The sequence below is a fragment of the Haliotis asinina genome, chromosome 1, assembly GCF_037392515.1.
Source record: "Haliotis asinina isolate JCU_RB_2024 chromosome 1, JCU_Hal_asi_v2, whole genome shotgun sequence".
In the NCBI taxonomy this organism is placed as follows: Eukaryota; Metazoa; Mollusca; class Gastropoda; order Lepetellida; family Haliotidae; genus Haliotis; species Haliotis asinina.
In genome coordinates, this window is record NC_090280.1 from 62,564,004 (window position 1) to 62,582,010 (window position 18,007).

An 18,007-nucleotide genomic window follows, 5' to 3' on the forward strand; every position below is an offset into this window, starting at 1 on the left:
GATTGAACCGGGGGCCTTTAGATCTTCAGTCTAACGCTCTCCCAACTGAGCTATTCCGGCCGACGAGCAAACCTGTCGTTTCAAACGAACTGCATATAGAGCCAGCCAATTGTCTTGTGTCCAAATGAAGGCTGTGTTTTCATTTGAAATTGCTTTGCAGACCACTGAACGTATATTCTTGTGCTGACCAGTCATTCGTCAGACAGGACAAGTCAAAAGTGACAGGGAAGTTTCAACTACATTTCCATGAACGTCTAGAATCTCCACTGAAAAGGGGCTCATGAATATATTCTCATGTAAAATAGTTTGCATATGCTCCGGCAGGTGGATGACTTTTGACAAGTGGTCAGAGATGAATAAATTCCTAGACTGACTACCCAAAAAATAGGGTCAGCCGCCAGAGTCCTGCACTCTGTGCCGGAACCCGGGATTGAACCGGGGGCCTTTAGATCTTCAGTCTAACGCTCTCCCAACTGAGCTATTCCGTCCGACGAGGAAACCTGTCGTTTCAAACGAACCGCATATAGAGCCAGCCAATTGTCTTGTGTCCAAATGAAGGCTGTGTTTTCATTTGAAATTGCTTTGCAGACCACTGAACGTATATTCTTGTGCTGACCAGTCATTCGTCAGACAGGACAAGTCAAAAGTGACAGGGAAGTTTCAACTACATTTCCATGAACGTCTAGAATCTCCACTGAAAAGGGGCTCATGAATATATTCTCATGTAAAATAGTTTGCATATGCTCCGGCAGGTGGATGACTTTTGACAAGTGGTCAGAGATGAATAAATCCCTAGACTGACTACCCAAAAAATAGGGTCAGCCGCCAGAGTCCTGCACTCTGTGCCGGAACCCGGGATTGAACCGGGGGCCTTTAGATCTTCAGTCTAACGCTCTCCCAACTGAGCTATTCCGGCCGACGAGCAAACCTGTCGTTTCAAACGAACTGCATATAGAGCCAGCCAATTGTCTTGTGTCCAAATGAAGGCTGTGTTTTCATTTGAAATTGCTTTGCAGACCACTGAACGTATATTCTTGTGCTGACCAGTCATTCGTCAGACAGGACAAGTCAAAAGTGACAGGGAAGTTTCAACTACATTTCCATGAACGTCTAGAATCTCCACTGAAAAGGGGCTCATGAATATATTCTCATGTAAAATAGTTTGCATATGCTCCGGCAGGTGGATGACTTTTGACAAGTGGTCAGAGATGAATAAATTCCTAGAGTGACTATACAAAAAATAGGGTCAGCCGCCAGAGTCCTGCACTCTGTGCCGGAACCCGGGATTGAACCGGGGGCCTTTAGATCTTCAGTCTAACGCTCTCCCAACTGAGCTATTCCGGCCGACGAGCAAACCTGTCGTTTCAAACGAACTGCATATAGAGCCAGCCAATTGTCTTGTGTCCAAATGAAGGCTGTGTTTTCATTTGAAATTGCTTTGCAGACCACTGAACGTATATTCTTGTGCTGACCAGTCATTCGTCAGACAGGACAAGTCAAAAGTGACAGGGAAGTTTCAACTACATTTCCATGAACGTCTAGAATCTCCACTGAAAAGGGGCTCATGAATATATTCTCATGTAAAATAGTTTGCATATGCTCCGGCAGGTGGATGACTTTTGACAAGTGGTCAGAGATGAATAAATCCCTAGACTGACTACCCAAAAAATAGGGTCAGCCGCCAGAGTCCTGCACTCTGTGCCGGAACCCGGGATTGAACCGGGGGCCTTTAGATCTTCAGTCTAACGCTCTCCCAACTGAGCTATTCCGGCCGACGAGCAAACCTGTCGTTTCAAACGAACTGCATATAGAGCCAGCCAATTGTCTTGTGTCCAAATGAAGGCTGTGTTTTCATTTGAAATTGCTTTGCAGACCACTGAACGTATATTCTTGTGCTGACCAGTCATTCGTCAGACAGGACAAGTCAAAAGTGACAGGGAAGTTTCAACTACATTTCCATGAACGTCTAGAATCTCCACTGAAAAGGGGCTCATGAATATATTCTCATGTAAAATAGTTTGCATATGCTCCGGCAGGTGGATGACTTTTGACAAGTGGTCAGAGATGAATAAATCCCTAGACTGACTACCCAAAAAATAGGGTCAGCCGCCAGAGTCCTGCACTCTGTGCCGGAACCCGGGATTGAACCGGGGGCCTTTAGATCTTCAGTCTAACGCTCTCCCAACTGAGCTATTCCGGCCGACGAGCAAACCTGTCGTTTCAAACGAACTGCATATAGAGCCAGCCAATTGTCTTGTGTCCAAATGAAGGCTGTGTTTTCATTTGAAATTGCTTTGCAGACCACTGAACGTATATTCTTGTGCTGACCAGTCATTCGTCAGACAGGACAAGTCAAAAGTGACAGGGAAGTTTCAACTACATTTCCATGAACGTCTAGAATCTCCACTGAAAAGGGGCTCATGAATATATTCTCATGTAAAATAGTTTGCATATGCTCCGGCAGGTGGATGACTTTTGACAAGTGGTCAGAGATGAATAAATCCCTAGACTGACTACCCAAAAAATAGGGTCAGCCGCAAGAGTCCTGCACTCTGTGCCGGAACCCAGCATTGAACCGGGGGCCTTTAGATCTTCAGTCTAACGCTCTCCCAACTGAGCTATTCCGGCCGACGAGCAAACCTGTCGTTTCAAACGAACTGCATATAGAGCCAGCCAATTGTCTTGTGTCCAAATGAAGGCTGTGTTTTCATTTGAAATTGCTTTGCAGACCACTGAACGTATATTCTTGTGCTGACCAGTCATTCGTCAGACAGGACAAGTCAAAAGTGACAGGGAAGTTTCAACTACATTTCCATGAACGTCTAGAATCTCCACTGAAAAGGGGCTCATGAATATATTCTTATGTAAAATAGTTTGCATATGCTCCGGCAGGTGGATGACTTTTGACAAGTGGTCAGAGATGAATAAATTCCTAGACTGACTACCCAAAAAATATGGTCAGCCGCCAGAGTCCTGCACTCTGTGCCGGAACCCGGGATTGAACCGGGGGCTTTTAGATCTTCAGTCTAACGCTCTCCCAACTGAGCTATTCCGGCCGACGAGCAAACCTGTCGTTTCAAACGAACTGCATATAGAGCCAGCCAATTGTCTTGTGTCCAAATGAAGGCCGTGTTTTCATTTGAAATTGCTTTGCAGACCACTGAACGTATATTCTTGTGCTGACCAGTCATTCGTCAGACAGGACAAGTCAAAAGTGACAGGGAAGTTTCAACTACATTGCATATGCTCCGGCAGGTGGATGACTTTTGACAAGTGGTCAGAGATGAATAAATCCCTAGACTGACTACCCAAAAAATATGGTCAGCCGCCAGAGTCCTGCACTCTGTGCCGGAACCCAGCATTAAACCGGGGGCCTTTAGATCTTCAGTCTAACGCTCTCCCAACTGAGCTATTCCGGCCGACGAGCAAACCTGTCGTTTCAAACAAACTGCATATAGAGCCAGCCAATTGTCTTGTGTCCAAATGAAGGCTGTGTTTTCATTTGAAATTGCTTTGCAGACCACTGAACGTATATTCTTGTGCTGACCAGTCATTCGTCAGACAGGACAAGTCAAAAGTGACAGGGAAGTTTCAACTACATTTCCATGAACGTCTACAATCTCCACTGAAAAGGGGCTCATGAATATATTCTCATGTAAAATAGTTTGCATATGCTCCGGCAGGTGGATGACTTTTGACAAGTGGTCAGAGATGAATAAATCCCTAGACTGACTACCCAAAAAATAGGGTCAGCCGCAAGAGTCCTGCACTCTGTGCCGGAACCCAGCATTGAACCGGGGGCCTTTAGATCTTCAGTCTAACGCTCTCCCAACTGAGCTATTCCGGCCGACGAGCAAACCTGTCGTTTCAAACGAACTGCATATAGAGCCAGCCAATTGTCTTGTGTCCAAATGAAGGCTGTGTTTTCATTTGAAATTGCTTTGCAGACCACTGAACGTATATTCTTGTGCTGACCAGTCATTCGTCAGACAGGACAAGTCAAAAGTGACAGGGAAGTTTCAACTACATTTCCATGAACGTCTAGAATCTCCACTGAAAAGGGGCTCATGAATATATTCTTATGTAAAATAGTTTGCATATGCTCCGGCAGGTGGATGACTTTTGACAAGTGGTCAGAGATGAATAAATTCCTAGACTGACTACCCAAAAAATATGGTCAGCCGCCAGAGTCCTGCACTCTGTGCCGGAACCCGGGATTGAACCGGGGGCTTTTAGATCTTTAGTCTAACGCTCTCCCAACTGAGCTATTCCGGCCGACGAGCAAACCTGTCGTTTCAAACGAACTGCATATAGAGCCAGCCAATTGTCTTGTGTCCAAATGAAGGCCGTGTTTTCATTTGAAATTGCTTTGCAGACCACTGAACGTATATTCTTGTGCTGACCAGTCATTCGTCAGACAGGACAAGTCAAAAGTGACAGGGAAGTTTCAACTACATTGCATATGCTCCGGCAGGTGGATGACTTTTGACAAGTGGTCAGAGATGAATAAATCCCTAGACTGACTACCCAAAAAATATGGTCAGCCGCCAGAGTCCTGCACTCTGTGCCGGAACCCAGCATTAAACCGGGGGCCTTTAGATCTTCAGTCTAACGCTCTCCCAACTGAGCTATTCCGGCCGACGAGCAAACCTGTCGTTTCAAACAAACTGCATATAGAGCCAGCCAATTGTCTTGTGTCCAAATGAAGGCTGTGTTTTCATTTGAAATTGCTTTGCAGACCACTGAACGTATATTCTTGTGCTGACCAGTCATTCGTCAGACAGGACAAGTCAAAAGTGACAGGGAAGTTTCAACTACATTTCCATGAACGTCTACAATCTCCACTGAAAAGGGGCTCTTGAATATATTCTCATATAAAATAGTTTGCATATGCTCCGGCAGGTGGATGACTTTTGACAAGTGGTCAGAGATGAATAAATCCCTAGACTGACTACCCAAAAAATATGGTCAGCCGCCAGAGTCCTGCACTCTGTGCCGGAACCCGGGATTGAACCGGGGGCCTTTAGATCTTCAGTCTAACGCTCTCCCAACTGAGCTATTCCGGCCGACGTGCAAACCTGTCGTTTCAAACGAACTGTATATAGAGCCAGCCAATTGTCTTGTGTCCAAATGAAGGCTGTGTTTTCATTTGAAATTGCTTTGCAGATCACTGAACGTATATTCTTGTCCTGACCAGTCATTCGTCAGACAGGACAAGTCAAAAGTGACAGGGAAGCTTCAACTACATTTCCATGAACGTCTAGAATCTCCACTGAAAAGGGGCTCATGAATATATTCTCATGTAAAATAGTTTGCATATGCTCCGGCAGGTGGATGACTTTTGACAAGTGGTCAGAGATGAATAAATCCCTAGACTGACTACCCAAAAAATATGGTCAGCCGCCAGAGTCCTGCACTCTGTGCCAGAACCCAGGATTGAACCGGGGGCCTTTAGATCTTCAGTCTAACGCTCTCCCAACTGAGCTATTCCGGCCGACGAGCAAACCTGTCGTTTCAAACGAACTGCATATAGAGCCAGCCAATTGTCTTGTGTCCAAATGAAGGCTGTGTTTTCATTTGAAATTGCTTTGCAGACCACTGAACGTATATTCTTGTGCTGACCAGTCATTCGTCAGACAGGACAAGTCAAAAGTGACAGGGAAGTGTCAACTACATTTCTATGAACGTCTAGAATCTCCACTGAAAAGGGGCTCATGAATATATTCTCATGTAAAATAGTTTGCATATGCTCCGGCAGGTGGATGACTTTTGACAAGTGGTCAGAGATGAATAAATCCCTAGACTGACTACCCAAAAAATATGGTCAGCCGCCAGAGTCCTGCACTCTGTGCCGGATCCCGGGATTGAACCGGGGGCCTTTAGATCTTCAGTCTAACGCTCTCCCAACTGAGCTATTCCGGCCGACGAGCAAACCTGTCGTTTCAAACGAACTGCATATAGAGCCAGCCAATTGTCTTGTGTCCAAATGAAGGCTGTGTTTTCATTTGAAATTGCTTTGCAGACCACTGAACGTATATTCTTGTGCTGACCAGTCATTCGTCAGACAGGACAAGTCAAAAGTGACAGGGAAGTGTCAACTACATTTCTATGAACGTCTAGAATCTCCACTGAAAAGGGGCTCATGAATATATTCTCATGTAAAATAGTTTGCATATGCTCCGGCAGGTGGATGACTTTTGACAAGTGGTCAGAGATGAATAAATTCCTAGACTGACTACCCAAAAAATATGGTCAGCCGCCAGAGTCCTGCACTCTGTGCCGGAACCCGGGATTGAACCGGGGGCCTTTAGATCTTCAGTCTAACGCTCTCCCAACTGAGCTATTCCGGCCGACGAGCAAACCTGTCGTTTCAAACGAACTGCATATAGAGCCAGCCAATTGTCTTGTGTCCAAATGAAGGCTGTGTTTTCATTTGAAATTGCTTTGCAGACCACTGAACGTATATTCTTGTGCTGACCAGTCATTCGTCAGACAGGACAAGTCAAAAGTGACAGGGAAGTTTCAACTACATTGCATATGCTCCGGCAGGTGGATGACTTTTGACAAGTGGTCAGAGATGAATAAATCCCTAGACTGACTATCCAAAAAATATGGTCAGCCGCCAGAGTCCTGCACTCTGTGCCGGAACCCAGCATTGAACCGGGGGCCTTTAGATCTTCAGTCTAACGCTCTCCCAACTGAGCTATTCCGGCCGACGAGCAAACCTGTCGTTTCAAACGAGCTGCATATAGAGCCAGCCAATTGTCTTGTGTCCAAATGAAGGCTGTGTTTTCATTTGAAATTGCTTTGCAGACCACTGAACGTATATTCTTGTGCTGACCAGTCATTCGTCAGACAGGACAAGTCAAAAGTGACAGGGAAGTTTCAACTACATTTCCATGAACGTCTAGAATCTCCACTGAAAAGGGGCTCATGAATATATTCTCATGTAAAATAGTTTGCATATGCTCCGGCAGGTGGATGACTTTTGACAAGTGGTCAGAGATGAATAAATCCCTAGACTGACTACCCAAAAAATATGGTCAGCCGCCAGAGTCCTGCACTCTGTGCCGGAACCCGGGATTGAACCGGGGGCCTTTAGATCTTCAGTCTAACGCTCTCCCAACTGAGCTATTCCGGCCGACGAGCAAACCTGTCGTTTCAAACGAACTGCATATAGAGCCAGCCAATTGTCTTGTGTCCAAATGAAGGCTGTGTTTTCATTTGAAATTGCTTTGCAGACCACTGAACGTATATTCTTGTGCTGACCAGTCATTCGTCAGACAGGACAAGTCAAAAGTGACAGGGAAGTTTCAACTACATTTCCATGAACGTCTAGAATCTCCACTGAAAAGGGGCTCATGAATATATTCTCATGTAAAATAGTTTGCATATGCTCCGGCAGGTGGATGACTTTTGACAAGTGGTCAGAGATGAATAAATCCCTAGACTGACTACCCAAAAAATATGGTCAGCCGCCAGAGTCCTGCACTCTGTGCCGGAACCCGGGATTGAACCGGGGGCCTTTAGATCTTCAGTCTAACGCTCTCCCAACTGAGCTATTCCGGCCGACGAGCAAACCTGTCGTTTCAAACGAACTGCATATAGAGCCAGCCAATTGTCTTGTGTCCAAATGAAGGCTGTGTTTTCATTTGAAATTGCTTTGCAGACCACTGAACGTATATTCTTGTGCTGACCAGTCATTCGTCAGACAGGACAAGTCAAAAGTGACAGGGAAGTGTCAACTACATTTCTATGAACGTCTAGAATCTCCACTGAAAAGGGGCTCATGAATATATTCTCATGTAAAATAGTTTGCATATGCTCCGGCAGGTGGATGACTTTTGACAAGTGGTCAGAGATGAATAAATCCCTAGACTGACTACCCAAAAAATATGGTCAGCCGCCAGAGTCCTGCACTCTGTGCCGGAACCCGGGATTGAACCGGGGGCCTTTAGATCTTCAGTCTAACGCTCTCCCAACTGAGCTATTCCGGCCGACGAGCAAACCTGTCGTTTCAAACGAACTGCATATAGAGCCAGCCAATTGTCTTGTGTCCAAATGAAGGCTGTGGTTTCATTTGAAATTGCTTTGCAGACCACTGAACGTATATTCTTGTGCTGACCAGTCATTCGTCAGACAGGACAAGTCAAAAGTGACAGGGAAGTTTCAACTACATTGCATATGCTCCGGCAGGTGGATGACTTTTGACAAGTGGTCAGAGATGAATAAATCCCTAGACTGACTATCCAAAAAATATGGTCAGCCGCCAGAGTCCTGCACTCTGTGCCGGAACCCAGCATTGAACCGGGGGCCTTTAGATCTTCAGTCTAACGCTCTCCCAACTGAGCTATTCCGGCCGACGAGCAAACCTGTCGTTTCAAACGAGCTGCATATAGAGCCAGCCAATTGTCTTGTGTCCAAATGAAGGCTGTGTTTTCATTTGAAATTGCTTTGCAGACCACTGAACGTATATTCTTGTGCTGACCAGTCATTCGTCAGACAGGACAAGTCAAAAGTGACAGGGAAGTTTCAACTACATTTCCATGAACGTCTAGAATCTCCACTGAAAAGGGGCTCATGAATATATTCTCATGTAAAATAGTTTGCATATGCTCCGGCAGGTGGATGACTTTTGACAAGTGGTCAGAGATGAATAAATCCCTAGACTGACTACCCAAAAAATAGGGTCAGCCGCCAGAGTCCTGCACTCTGTGCCGGAACCCGGGATTGAACCGGGGGCCTTTAGATCTTCAGTCTAACGCTCTCCCAACTGAGCTATTCCGGCCGACGAGCAAACCTGTCGTTTCAAACGAACTGCATATAGAGCCAGCCAATTGTCTTGTGTCCAAATGAAGGCTGTGTTTTCATTTGAAATTGCTTTGCAGACCACTGAACGTATATTCTTGTGCTGACCAGTCATTCGTCAGACAGGACAAGTCAAAAGTGACAGGGAAGTTTCAACTACATTTCCATGAACGTCTAGAATCTCCACTGAAAAGGGGCTCATGAATATATTCTCATGTAAAATAGTTTGCATATGCTCCGGCAGGTGGATGACTTTTGACAAGTGGTCAGAGATGAATAAATCCCTAGACTGACTACCCAAAAAATATGGTCAGCCGCCAGAGTCCTGCACTCTGTGCCAGAACCCAGGATTGAACCGGGGGCCTTTAGATCTTCAGTCTAACGCTCTCCCAACTGAGCTATTCCGGCCGACGAGCAAACCTGTCGTTTCAAACGAACTGCACATAGAGCCAGCCAATTGTCTTGTGTCCAAATGAAGGCTGTGTTTTCATTTGAAATTGCTTTGCAGACCACTGAACGTATATTCTTGTGCTGACCAGTCATTCGTCAGACAGGACAAGTCAAAAGTGACAGGGAAGTTTCAACTACATTTCCATGAACGTCTAGAATCTCCACTGAAAAGGGGCTCATGAATATATTCTCATGTAAAATAGTTTGCATATGCTCCGGCAGGTGGATGACTTTTGACAAGTGGTCAGAGATGAATAAATCCCTAGACTGACTACCCAAAAAATAGGGTCAGCCGCCAGAGTCCTGCACTCTGTGCCGGAACCCGGGATTGAACCGGGGGCCTTTAGATCTTCAGTCTAACGCTCTCCCAACTGAGCTATTCCGGCCGACGAGCAAACCTGTCGTTTCAAACGAACTGCATATAGAGCCAGCCAATTGTCTTGTGTCCAAATGAAGGCTGTGTTTTCATTTGAAATTGCTTTGCAGACCACTGAACGTATATTCTTGTGCTGACCAGTCATTAGTCAGACAGGACAAGTCAAAAGTGACAGGGAAGTGTCAACTACATTTCCATGAACGTCTAGAATCTCCACTGAAAAGGGGCTCATGAATATATTCTCATGTAAAATAGTTTGCATATGCTCCGGCAGGTGGATGACTTTTGACAAGTGGTCAGAGATGAATAAATCCCTAGACTGACTACCCAAAAAATATGGTCAGCCGCCAGAGTCCTGCACTCTGTGCCGGAACCCGGGATTGAACCGGGGGCCTTTAGATCTTCAGTCTAACGCTCTCCCAACTGAGCTATTCCGGCCGACGAGCAAACCTGTCGTTTCAAACGAACTGCATATAGAGCCAGCCAATTGTCTTGTGTCCAAATGAAGGCTGTGTTTTCATTTGAAATTGCTTTGCAGACCACTGAACGTATATTCTTGTGCTGACCAGTCATTCGTCAGACAGGACAAGTCAAAAGTGACAGGGAAGTTTCAACTACATTTCCATGAACGTCTAGAATCTCCACTGAAAAGGGGCTCATGAATATATTCTCATGTAAAATAGTTTGCATATGCTCCGGCAGGTGGATGACTTTTGACAAGTGGTCAGAGATGAATAAATCCCTAGACTGACTACCCAAAAAATATGGTCAGCCGCCAGAGTCCTGCACTCTGTGCCAGAACCCAGGATTGAACCGGGGGCCTTTAGATCTTCAGTCTAACGCTCTCCCAACTGAGCTATTCCGGCCGACGAGCAAACCTGTCGTTTCAAACGAACTGCACATAGAGCCAGCCAATTGTCTTGTGTCCAAATGAAGGCTGTGTTTTCATTTGAAATTGCTTTGCAGACCACTGAACGTATATTCTTGTGCTGACCAGTCATTCGTCAGACAGGACAAGTCAAAAGTGACAGGGAAGTTTCAACTACATTTCCATGAACGTCTAGAATCTCCACTGAAAAGGGGCTCATGAATATATTCTCATGTAAAATAGTTTGCATATGCTCCGGCAGGTGGATGACTTTTGACAAGTGGTCAGAGATGAATAAATCCCTAGACTGACTACCCAAAAAATAGGGTCAGCCGCCAGAGTCCTGCACTCTGTGCCGGAACCCGGGATTGAACCGGGGGCCTTTAGATCTTCAGTCTAACGCTCTCCCAACTGAGCTATTCCGGCCGACGAGCAAACCTGTCGTTTCAAACGAACTGCATATAGAGCCAGCCAATTGTCTTGTGTCCAAATGAAGGCTGTGTTTTCATTTGAAATTGCTTTGCAGACCACTGAACGTATATTCTTGTGCTGACCAGTCATTAGTCAGACAGGACAAGTCAAAAGTGACAGGGAAGTGTCAACTACATTTCCATGAACGTCTAGAATCTCCACTGAAAAGGGGCTCATGAATATATTCTCATGTAAAATAGTTTGCATATGCTCCGGCAGGTGGATGACTTTTGACAAGTGGTCAGAGATGAATAAATCCCTAGACTGACTACCCAAAAAATATGGTCAGCCGCCAGAGTCCTGCACTCTGTGCCGGAACCCGGGATTGAACCGGGGGCCTTTAGATCTTCAGTCTAACGCTCTCCCAACTGAGCTATTCCGGCCGACGAGCAAACCTGTCGTTTCAAACGAACTGCATATAGAGCCAGCCAATTGTCTTGTGTCCAAATGAAGGCTGTGTTTTCATTTGAAATTGCTTTGCAGACCACTGAACGTATATTCTTGTGCTGACCAGTCATTCGTCAGACAGGACAAGTCAAAAGTGACAGGGAAGTTTCAACTACATTTCCATGAACGTCTAGAATCTCCACTGAAAAGGGGCTCATGAATATATTCTCATGTAAAATAGTTTGCATATGCTCCGGCAGGTGGATGACTTTTGACAAGTGGTCAGAGATGAATAAATCCCTAGACTGACTACCCAAAAAATAGGGTCAGCCGCCAGAGTCCTGCACTCTGTGCCGGAACCCGGGATTGAACCGGGGGCCTTTAGATCTTCAGTCTAACGCTCTCCCAACTGAGCTATTCCGGCCGACGAGCAAACCTGTCGTTTCAAACGAACTGCATATAGAGCCAGCCAATTGTCTTGTGTCCAAATGAAGGCTGTGTTTTCATTTGAAATTGCTTTGCAGACCACTGAACGTATATTCTTGTGCTGACCAGTCATTCGTCAGACAGGACAAGTCAAAAGTGACAGGGAAGTTTCAACTACATTTCCATGAACGTCTAGAATCTCCACTGAAAAGGGGCTCATGAATATATTCTCATGTAAAATAGTTTGCATATGCTCCGGCAGGTGGATGACTTTTGACAAGTGGTCAGAGATGAATAAATCCCTAGACTGACTACCCAAAAAATAGGGTCAGCCGCCAGAGTCCTGCACTCTGTGCCGGAACCCGGGATTGAACCGGGGGCCTTTAGATCTTCAGTCTAACGCTCTCCCAACTGAGCTATTCCGGCCGACGAGTAAACCTGTCGTTTCAAACGAACTGTATATAGAGCCAGCCAATTGTCTTGTGTCCAAATGAAGGCTGTGTTTTCATTTGAAATTGCTTTGCAGACCACTGAACGTATGTTCTTGTGCTGACCAGTCATTCGTCAGACAGGACAAGTCAAAAGTGACAGGGAAGTTTCAACTACATTTCCATGAACGTCTAGAATCTCCACTGAAAAGGGGCTCATGAATATATTCTCATGTAAAATAGTTTGCATATGCTCCGGCAGGTGGATGACTTTTGACAAGTGGTCAGAGATGAATAAATCCCTAGACTGACTACCCAAAAAATATGGTCAGCCGCCAGAGTCCTGCACTCTGTGCCGGAACCCGGGATTGAACCGGGGGCCTTTAGATCTTCAGTCTAACGCTCTCCCAAATGAGCTATTCCGGCCGACGAGTAAACCTGTCGTTTCAAACGAACTGTATATAGAGCCAGCCAATTGTCTTGTGTCCAAATGAAGGCTGTGTTTTCATTTGAAATTGCTTTGCAGAGCACTGAACGTATGTTCTTGTGCTGACCAGTCATTCGTCAGACAGGACAAGTCAAAAGTGACAGGGAAGTTTCAACTACATTTCCATGAACGTCTAGAATCTCCACTGAAAAGGGGCTCATGAATATATTCTCATGTAAAATAGTTTGCATATGCTCCGGCAGGTGGATGACTTTTGACAAGTGGTCAGAGATGAATAAATTCCTAGAGTGACTACCCAAAAAATATGGTCAGCCGCCAGAGTCCTGCACTCTTTGCCGAAACCCGGGATTGAACCGGGGGGCCTTTAGATCTTCCGTCTAACGCTCTCCCAACTGAGCTATTCCGGCCGACGAATAAACCTGTCGTTTCAAACGAACTGTATATACAGCCAGCCAATTGTCTTGTGTCCAAATGAAGGCTGTGTTTTCATTTGAAATTGCTTTGCAGACCACTGAACGTATGTTCTTGTGCTGACCAGTCATTCGTCAGACAGGACAAGTCAAAAGTGACAGTTAAGTTTCAACTACATTTCCATGAACGTCTAGAATCTCCACTGAAAAGGGGCTCATGAATATATTCTCATGTAAAATAGTTTGCATATGCTCCGGCAGGTGGATGACTTTTGACAAGTGGTCAGAGATGAATAAATCCCTAGACTGACTACCCAAAAAATAGGGTCAGCCGCCAGAGTCCTGCACTCTGTGCCGGAACCCGGGATTGAACCGGGGGCCTTTAGATCTTCAGTCTAACGCTCTCCCAACTGAGCTATTCCGGCCGACGAGCAAACCTGTCGTTTCAAACGAACTGTATATAGAGCCAGCCAATTGTCTTGTGTCCAAATGAAGGCTGTGTTTTCATTTGAAATTGCTTTGCAGACCACTGAACGTATGTTCTTGTGCTGACCAGTCATTCGTCAGACAGGACAAGTCAAAAGTGACAGGGAAGTTTCAACTATACACCTGGAAATTAATCAAGCAACACCCCAATTTTTTCTATTGGAGCAACTTTGAAGTGTTCTGACAATCAAAATATGCCGGGTTGATATAGTTTGACACTTTTTTATTCAACAGACGATCTCTGACAAACAACTTAAAGGGAAAAAGTATCAAGACTTTGCTTTATTGCAACGAAATCCAAATTCTTAAAACTGTCTTAAATTCATGAAAAAATGGACACAATTTACTATTCATCCACAGACGTTGTTGTCAGGTGTATTAACACAAATGTCACATGGAAAGAAAGAACAGTCATCTGAGAGTCTGCACACCGACTTTCATCAATATCTAGTGTGTCCTCCCTGCGCACGCACCACCGATTCCAGACGCCTCCTCATTCCTTGGATGAGTCTCCGGATCTGATTCTGGGGGATCCTGTTCCACTCCTCATGCAGGGCAGCCGTCAATTCGTTGAGATTATGGACTGGTGGGTCTCTCTGCCTCACACGACGGCCAATAAAGTCCCACAAATGTTCAATGGGGTTGAGGTCAGGGCTCATGGCAGGCCATGGAATTCTGTCAATTGCATTTTGCCGCAAAAAATCATTTACAGCATGCGCCCTGTGAGGTCTAGCATTGTCGTCCATAAATATGGGTCTCGTTGCCAGAGGATGGTTCTCAAAATGAGGTCCCACAGCCCTGTCAAGAACCTCCTGTTGGTAACGAACACCGTTAAGGTTGCCACGGTTGGTAATGATATCCAACTTGCAGTTCATGGAAATGCACCCCCATACCATAACGGAACCTCCCCCAAAGGCCACAGTCTCCTGGATGTTCCGTGGAGCCATTGCTGTGTTCCTCTGCCTCCAGACCCGAGTACGACCGTCCACCATGTGCAGCAAGAACCGGCTCTCATCTGAGAAATGGACCTTCCTCCAAGAGGCAATGTTCCAGTGCAAACGGTCATTACACCAGGCCAGTCGGGCTGCCTTATGGGCTGGAGACAGTCTGGGTCGCTTGATTGGCCTCCTTGCCCGGTATCCTGCAGCTTTCAGATGATTCCGAACAGTCCTGTTCGAGATGGGTCTCCCTGGAAGCCACTCCTGTCTCAACCGAGAGCTCGAGTCGAAGGACCTGCGCCGTACAAGTCTCAGTAAAGCTCTGTCCTCCCGGACTGTGGTCTTCCTGGGTCTTCCTGGTCTAGGCAGGTCTTTAACTTCATTAGTGGCCCGGTATTTTTTCAAAAGTTTTGAAATTATGGAATGATGTCGTCCGATTTGAGTCCCGATTTGTCTTAGAGACATACCAGCATTCCTCATGCCGATTATTTGCCAACGAGTGGCCTCTGATAATTTCCTACGTGCCATGACATTGAAATGAATGAAAAACCGAATGCAATCGACAACCTGCGCTTGTAAACACCCCAGGGAAAAAGTGCATTTTTCGAAAGTTGAGGTTAAAGCAATGCACGTGCGCTGTGCAAGCTTCACGCGCGTCATATCAACCCATGAAAAGCTCATGCTGTATGTCAATACATCAAAATTGAATAATCAATCATCAAAATTACTTCGTTAAACTTTGTTAAGTTTTTATGTGTCTTTGAATTTGGTGTTGCTTAATTAATTTCCATATGTATACATTTCCATGAACGTCTAGAATCTCCACTGAAAAGGGGCTCATGAATATATTCTCATGTAAAATAGTTTGCATATGCTCCGGCAGGTGGATGACTTTTGACAAGTGGTCAGAGATGAATAAATCCCTAGACTGACTACCCAAAAAATATGGTCAGCCGCCAGAGTCCTGCACTCTGTGCCGGAACCCGGGATTGAACCGGGGGCCTTTAGATCTTCAGTCTAACGCTCTCCCAACTGAGCTATTCCGGCCGACGAGTAAACCTGTCGTTTCAAACGAACTGTATATAGAGCCAGCCAATTGTCTTGTGTCCAAATGAAGGCTGTGTTTTCATTTGAAATTGCTTTGCAGACCACTGAACGTATGTTCTTGTGCTGACCAGTCATTCGTCAGACAGGACAAGTCAAAAGTGACAGGGAAGTTTCAACTACATTTCCATGAACGTCTAGAATCTCCACTGAAAAGGGGCTCATGAATATATTCTCATGTAAAATAGTTTGCATATGCTCCGGCAGGTGGATGACTTTTGACAAGTGGTCAGAGATGAATAAATCCCTAGACTGACTACCCAAAAAATATGGTCAGCCGCCAGAGTCCTGCACTCTGTGCCGGAACCCGGGATTGAACCGGGGGCCTTTAGATCTTCAGTCTAACGCTCTCCCAAATGAGCTATTCCGGCCGACGAGTAAACCTGTCGTTTCAAACGAACTGCACATAGAGCCAGCCAATTGTCTTGTGTCCAAATGAAGGCTGTGTTTTCATTTGAAATTGCTTTGCAGACCACTGAACGTATGTTCTTGTGCTGACCAGTCATTCGTCAGACAGGACAAGTCAAAAGTGACAGGGAAGTTTCAACTACATTTCCATGAACGTCTAGAATCTCCACTGAAAAGGGGCTCATGAATATATTCTCATGTAAAATAGTTTGCATATGCTCCGGCAGGTGGATGACTTTTGACAAGTGGTCAGAGATGAATAAATTCCTAGAGTGACTACCCAAAAAATATGGTCAGCCGCCAGAGTCCTGCACTGTTTGCCGAAACCCGGGATTGAACCGGGGGGCCTTTAGATCTTCCGTCTAACGCTCTCCCAACTGAGCTATTCCGGCCGACGAATAAACCTGTCGTTTCAAACGAACTGTACATACAGCCAGCCAATTGTCTTGTGTCCAAATGAAGGCTGTGTTTTCATTTGAAATTGCTTTGCAGACCACTGAACGTATGTTCTTGTGCTGACCAGTCATTCGTCAGACAGGACAAGTCAAAAGTGACAGTTAAGTTTCAACTACATTTCCATGAACGTCTAGAATCTCCACTGAAAAGGGGCTCATGAATATATTCTCATGTAAAATAGTTTGCATATGCTCCGGCAGGTGGATGACTTTTGACAAGTGGTCAGAGATGAATAAATTCCTAGAGTGACTACCCAAAAAATAGGGTCAGCCGCCAGAGTCCTGCACTCTTTGCCGGAACCCGGGATTGAACCGGGGGCCTTTAGATCTTCAGTCTAACGCTCTCCCAACTGAGCTATTCCGGCCGACGAGCAAACCTGTCGTTTCAAACGAACTGCATATAGAGCCAGCCAATTGTCTTGTGTCCAAATGAAGGCTGTGTTTTCATTTGAAATTGCTTTGCAGACCACTGAACGTATATTCTTGTGCTGACCAGTCATTCGTCAGACAGGACAAGTCAAAAGTGACAGGGAAGTTTCAACTACATTTCCATGAACGTCTAGAATCTCCACTGAAAAGGGGCTCATGAATATATTCTCATGTAAAATAGTTTGCATATGCTCCGGCAGGTGGATGACTTTTGACAAGTGGTCAGAGATGAATAAATCCCTAGACTGACTACCCAAAAAATAGGGTCAGCCGCCAGAGTCCTGCACTCTGTGCCGGAACCAGGGATTGAACCGGGGGCCTTTAGATCTTCAGTCTAACGCTCTCCCAACTGAGCTATTCCGGCCGACGAGTAAACCTGTCGTTTCAAACGAACTGTATATAGAGCCAGCCAATTGTCTTGTGTCCAAATGAAGGCTGTGTTTTCATTTGAAATTGCTTTGCAGACCACTGAACGTATGTTCTTGTGCTGACCAGTCATTCGTCAGACAGGACAAGTCAAAAGTGACAGGGAAGTTTCAACTACATTTCCATGAACGTCTAGAATCTCCACTGAAAAGGGGCTCATGAATATATTCTCATGTAAAATAGTTTGCATATGCTCCGGCAGGTGGATGACTTTTGACAAGTGGTCAGAGATGAATAAATCCCTAGACTGACTACCCAAAAAATATGGTCAGCCGCCAGAGTCCTGCACTCTTTGCCGAAACCCGGGATTGAACCGGGGGGCCTTTAGATCTTCCGTCTAACGCTCTCCCAACTGAGCTATTCCGGCCGACGAATAAACCTGTCGTTTCAAACGAACTGTACATACAGCCAGCCAATTGTCTTGTGTCCAAATGAAGGCTGTGTTTTCATTTGAAATTGCTTTGCAGACCACTGAACGTATGTTCTTGTGCTGACCAGTCATTCGTCAGACAGGACAAGTCAAAAGTGACAGTTAAGTTTCAACTACATTTCCATGAACGTCTAGAATCTCCACTGAAAAGGGGCTCATGAATATATTCTCATGTAAAATAGTTTGCATATGCTCCGGCAGGTGGATGACTTTTGACAAGTGGTCAGAGATGAATAAATTCCTAGAGTGACTACCCAAA

The 18,007-nt window shown here is 45.5% G+C and overlaps 21 non-coding genes across 21 annotated transcripts in view; all 21 read right to left on the bottom strand.

Moving 5' to 3' along the window:
* Nucleotides 1-60, bottom strand: part of Trnaf-gaa (transfer RNA phenylalanine (anticodon GAA)) — a 73-nt gene extending 13 nt beyond the window's left edge. The window contains exon 1 of the tRNA in view: nt 1-60. This exon is cut by the window's left edge and continues 13 nt beyond it. This is a non-coding gene — a tRNA (tRNA-Phe).
* A 783-nt stretch (nt 61-843) lies between these two features.
* Nucleotides 844-916, bottom strand: Trnaf-gaa (transfer RNA phenylalanine (anticodon GAA)). Its single transcript has one exon. It is a non-coding gene; the product is annotated as a tRNA-Phe (tRNA).
* Nucleotides 917-1,271: 355 nt separating this feature from the next.
* Nucleotides 1,272-1,344, bottom strand: Trnaf-gaa (transfer RNA phenylalanine (anticodon GAA)). Its single transcript has one exon. It is a non-coding gene; the product is annotated as a tRNA-Phe (tRNA).
* A 355-nt stretch (nt 1,345-1,699) lies between these two features.
* On the bottom strand, nt 1,700-1,772 carry Trnaf-gaa (transfer RNA phenylalanine (anticodon GAA)). Its single transcript has one exon. It is a non-coding gene; the product is annotated as a tRNA-Phe (tRNA).
* Nucleotides 1,773-2,127: 355 nt separating this feature from the next.
* Trnaf-gaa (transfer RNA phenylalanine (anticodon GAA)) lies at nt 2,128-2,200 on the bottom strand. Its single transcript has one exon. It is a non-coding gene; the product is annotated as a tRNA-Phe (tRNA).
* Nucleotides 2,201-4,202: 2,002 nt separating this feature from the next.
* Trnaf-aaa (transfer RNA phenylalanine (anticodon AAA)) lies at nt 4,203-4,275 on the bottom strand. The gene has a single exon. It is a non-coding gene; the product is annotated as a tRNA-Phe (tRNA).
* A 718-nt stretch (nt 4,276-4,993) lies between these two features.
* On the bottom strand, nt 4,994-5,066 carry Trnaf-gaa (transfer RNA phenylalanine (anticodon GAA)). The gene has a single exon. It is a non-coding gene; the product is annotated as a tRNA-Phe (tRNA).
* Nucleotides 5,067-6,277: 1,211 nt separating this feature from the next.
* Nucleotides 6,278-6,350, bottom strand: Trnaf-gaa (transfer RNA phenylalanine (anticodon GAA)). The gene has a single exon. It is a non-coding gene; the product is annotated as a tRNA-Phe (tRNA).
* Nucleotides 6,351-7,068: 718 nt separating this feature from the next.
* On the bottom strand, nt 7,069-7,141 carry Trnaf-gaa (transfer RNA phenylalanine (anticodon GAA)). Its single transcript has one exon. It is a non-coding gene; the product is annotated as a tRNA-Phe (tRNA).
* A 355-nt stretch (nt 7,142-7,496) lies between these two features.
* Trnaf-gaa (transfer RNA phenylalanine (anticodon GAA)) lies at nt 7,497-7,569 on the bottom strand. Its single transcript has one exon. It is a non-coding gene; the product is annotated as a tRNA-Phe (tRNA).
* Nucleotides 7,570-7,924: 355 nt separating this feature from the next.
* Nucleotides 7,925-7,997, bottom strand: Trnaf-gaa (transfer RNA phenylalanine (anticodon GAA)). Its single transcript has one exon. It is a non-coding gene; the product is annotated as a tRNA-Phe (tRNA).
* A 718-nt stretch (nt 7,998-8,715) lies between these two features.
* Trnaf-gaa (transfer RNA phenylalanine (anticodon GAA)) lies at nt 8,716-8,788 on the bottom strand. The gene has a single exon. It is a non-coding gene; the product is annotated as a tRNA-Phe (tRNA).
* A 783-nt stretch (nt 8,789-9,571) lies between these two features.
* Trnaf-gaa (transfer RNA phenylalanine (anticodon GAA)) lies at nt 9,572-9,644 on the bottom strand. Its single transcript has one exon. It is a non-coding gene; the product is annotated as a tRNA-Phe (tRNA).
* A 355-nt stretch (nt 9,645-9,999) lies between these two features.
* Nucleotides 10,000-10,072, bottom strand: Trnaf-gaa (transfer RNA phenylalanine (anticodon GAA)). Its single transcript has one exon. It is a non-coding gene; the product is annotated as a tRNA-Phe (tRNA).
* A 783-nt stretch (nt 10,073-10,855) lies between these two features.
* Nucleotides 10,856-10,928, bottom strand: Trnaf-gaa (transfer RNA phenylalanine (anticodon GAA)). The gene has a single exon. It is a non-coding gene; the product is annotated as a tRNA-Phe (tRNA).
* Nucleotides 10,929-11,283: 355 nt separating this feature from the next.
* Trnaf-gaa (transfer RNA phenylalanine (anticodon GAA)) lies at nt 11,284-11,356 on the bottom strand. Its single transcript has one exon. It is a non-coding gene; the product is annotated as a tRNA-Phe (tRNA).
* A 355-nt stretch (nt 11,357-11,711) lies between these two features.
* Nucleotides 11,712-11,784, bottom strand: Trnaf-gaa (transfer RNA phenylalanine (anticodon GAA)). The gene has a single exon. It is a non-coding gene; the product is annotated as a tRNA-Phe (tRNA).
* Nucleotides 11,785-12,139: 355 nt separating this feature from the next.
* Trnaf-gaa (transfer RNA phenylalanine (anticodon GAA)) lies at nt 12,140-12,212 on the bottom strand. Its single transcript has one exon. It is a non-coding gene; the product is annotated as a tRNA-Phe (tRNA).
* A 1,212-nt stretch (nt 12,213-13,424) lies between these two features.
* On the bottom strand, nt 13,425-13,497 carry Trnaf-gaa (transfer RNA phenylalanine (anticodon GAA)). The gene has a single exon. It is a non-coding gene; the product is annotated as a tRNA-Phe (tRNA).
* A 1,973-nt stretch (nt 13,498-15,470) lies between these two features.
* Trnaf-gaa (transfer RNA phenylalanine (anticodon GAA)) lies at nt 15,471-15,543 on the bottom strand. The gene has a single exon. It is a non-coding gene; the product is annotated as a tRNA-Phe (tRNA).
* A 1,212-nt stretch (nt 15,544-16,755) lies between these two features.
* Trnaf-gaa (transfer RNA phenylalanine (anticodon GAA)) lies at nt 16,756-16,828 on the bottom strand. Its single transcript has one exon. It is a non-coding gene; the product is annotated as a tRNA-Phe (tRNA).
* Nucleotides 16,829-18,007: the final 1,179 nt, after the last annotated feature.